Source organism: Alexandromys fortis, unplaced genomic scaffold (assembly GCF_014885135.2).
Source record: "Alexandromys fortis isolate MF-2015 unplaced genomic scaffold, M_Fortis_MF-2015_v1.1 scaffold_235, whole genome shotgun sequence".
Taxonomy (NCBI): domain Eukaryota; kingdom Metazoa; phylum Chordata; class Mammalia; order Rodentia; family Cricetidae; genus Alexandromys; species Alexandromys fortis.
Window position 1 is genome coordinate 1 of NW_026068114.1, and position 3,231 is coordinate 3,231.

Genomic DNA, 3,231 nt, shown 5'->3' on the forward strand with positions numbered 1-3,231 from the left:
TGCTCCGTGGATCAAGCTCTTGGATGGTCAGGCCTGATGGCAGGTGTTTTTGCCCTTGCCTATAAGTCATCTCTCTGTCCCTTTAAAATCTCTCCCTTTCTGTCCTTCTCTGACTCTCTGCATTCCCCCCACCATGCCCACCCCCACCCCACACAGGGTCTGTCTACATAGTGATGGCAATAAGAGCTTTGTGCCACCGTGCCTGACCCCCTTAAAACCTCTTTAGCCTACGTGCAGACATAATACAGCAATATAAGATTTTCAGATGATCGTACTGTTTTTCACGACATCATACATGCAATTTCCCTTCTACAATGTGTTTGGGTTAAGGCAACACCTCAGCCCCTGGCATCCATAGATGCAAATGCAAAAATGCATAGTTCAAATGCAAAAGCAAAGAGTCTTTATTGTGACTTCGAACTTGGGTCCTCTATCCATCCAGTGCAGAGATGGACCTCAAGCAGCAGTGGGGCAAGCTATTTATTGTTTTTAGGGCAAGGGGGCTAGAGGTTTTGAAATCTCCGGTTACAGACCTAGGATTGGTGTCTACTTGGGCCAGGGGTGCTTGGCTTGAGCTGATTGGTCAGCTGTGGCAGAAAGGAAATTGCCATTCTGTGGTGGTTGTTGCATTCTGTCTTTATCAGCTCCCGGAACTTCTTCATCTTAATTCTGATTGGCTTGTTACCAAATGGGAACATTCTGTGCTTCTGCCAGTGACTAGGGTTGAGGTCAGGGGCCTACATCCTGCTCGTCTCTTCTGCAGTCTGTCATGCCCACGGTCACGTTAAAGACTCGGCGTCCTTCACTAATAACTGATCAATTTCATCATAACCTTGTGCTAAAGGTCCTGGTAGACCTGCATGGGATCTGATGTGTTTTATATACATGGGATAATTCCTATTCCTCATTATTTCCCGTAATTGTATGAATAACGAATTCTGAATCATCAGGAATAAGTTCCATGGTTTCAATATGTAAAACAAGTCTTTCTGCATACTGAGAGTCAGTAACTATATTAAGAGGTTGTGAAAACTTTAATAATATCACAAGAATTAATACACAAACACACACACAAGCATATGATTCTGACTTTTGAATAAACTCATAAGAGCTTTGATCCACTTTACTTAAATTTCCTGACTTATTTGCATTACTGTGGAATGTAGGGGCTCCAGATATCAGTGCTCCCCATACAATGTGAGGAAGGACTCAACTGATTCTTTTTATAAATTGAACTGTCCTGCTTTGTGGATATTTGTTGTTAATCTCTTGCATAAAAAATGCAAGCTCTTTGCCAATCAATGTTCTTTTTTTTTTGCCCATAATTTGTCAATCTCATCATTATTAAAAGATACTACTATTTCTGCTGGGTCGATTCCTGTTAACTGACAAAGTCTCAATTTTTCTTTCAGAATCAATTCAGAAACCTTGTCTACATAAGTCTTTCATTTTTTGTTTCTTTCTGTTTGTGAGGCTAAAATATCCATGGCAGAATATTTTCTCTCCACATAAGAATTCCAGTAGGAGAATGGGGGGAAAGGTAGAGGAACTAGGATACAATTGGATTCTGGATCCAAACCATCCATGTGTGCGTTTTGTAGTTTTTTTCTCTACCAGAGCCAAGTCTCTGTCAATTTCAGCTCATAATTTTCTTGGACTAATTAAGTAAGTCCTTGTCACTTTGTAAGTTTTAAAATAAATTACTTAGTTCTTGAGTTGTCAGTCCAGTTGTGGGCCACAGCCAGTTAATGTCTCCCAGTAAATTCTGAAAGTCATTGCTGATTCCTCAGTCTTGTCCCACGCATTCAAAGCTGCTGTGTGGCATAGGGCCAAGGTGCGGTCATCAAATGTAATCTGTCTTTCCAGAGCAGCATAATGGCCTCACCAAGGATTTTGTCTTGGGAAATCTTATAATCTCAAACCCTAAACTGATGTTCAGTGGCCCGGGTTTCTTCTTCTGAGGACCAGATTCCAATGCTACTGTAACTATGTTTTTCCAGCCTTGTGGAATAATTCTGTCTCCAGTGGCCCCTGAATTTAACAACTGTTTCACAAAAGGAGAATGCATACCCTATTAAACTATTGGTTCCTTAAATCTCTTTAAATCTCACATTTATATAGGCTCCCAGCTGACTTCTGGGTAACCTTGGGTAGCTCCTCTCTGATTCCATACTCGGTGATGGGTAGTTGGTTTTCCTCTGAATTCCTCTGTATCTGAATGCTTTTAGTATCAGTTTTAATAAAGTTTCTAAGGCTTGTATATTTTGAATAGTAAGCTGTTCTAAGGTTTGCATATTACCAATCACCCATCTACTCTCTGAATCAGGAACTATTTCTAAAGCTTTCATCTTGTCAGCCAAAATGGTATTGTTCTCCTTAGAAACCATTTGTAAGGCTTGTATATTACCAGTACCTCCCTGTCCTCTTCACTAGTAAATATTTCTCAACCCTCTATGTTGTCAGTTAAAACTGTAGTATTCTCTAAGAACCATTGAATAACTTGTATAACATCAGGAGTAGTATTTTCTAAAGCCTGTATCTTCTCACTAATCTCTACATTTGGGCCCATTTTTAAGGATAAGATATGAATTGCCAGACTGATCACAATTATTACTGAGGTAGTATATATCCCAGCCAAGCTGTTTACCTCCTCAATTAGTTTTTCTAGCATCCAATCCATATTAGCAGTGAGGAGGACCCTAATTCCCTGCATTGTGAGATTCCCAATCACTGCCCTGGCAAAGGTTCTAAGATTGTCCTTTTGACTTTTTTTCCCCCAATAGTATAGTTTAGTTTACCGTTTAAAGGTTCCCAAGTGACTTACCAGGGTTTCCGAGCCTCCTTGCACTGTGAGTGTAGTTGTAGTGATGATATTTGACCAACAAGTGGAGTCAATGTTCGGACACTAGGTAGTGGGAAAGTATGCGGATGTAGTGACAACATTTGACCAGCAGGTGGAGCAGATGCGGCTGAGGGTCAGTAAACTGGGCTGAGTGAGGCTTCAGAGTGGCTGGACCAGACCAGCCTTCGAAGGGGGAGAGGCTTTTCCGGGGAATGGGGGAGGGGAACTGGGGGCTGAAGAGGAGGAGAAGGCATGCTGAGCGAGGTTCAAAGACCAGAAATTGTCTGTCCGGAGCAGAACCGCCTCAGGACACCCCGTGGCTGCCTGTGCCCAGACGCCGGAGCAGGCCTGCTTAAAGAGCCGCGGGGGGGGGGGGGGGGGGGGGGGGG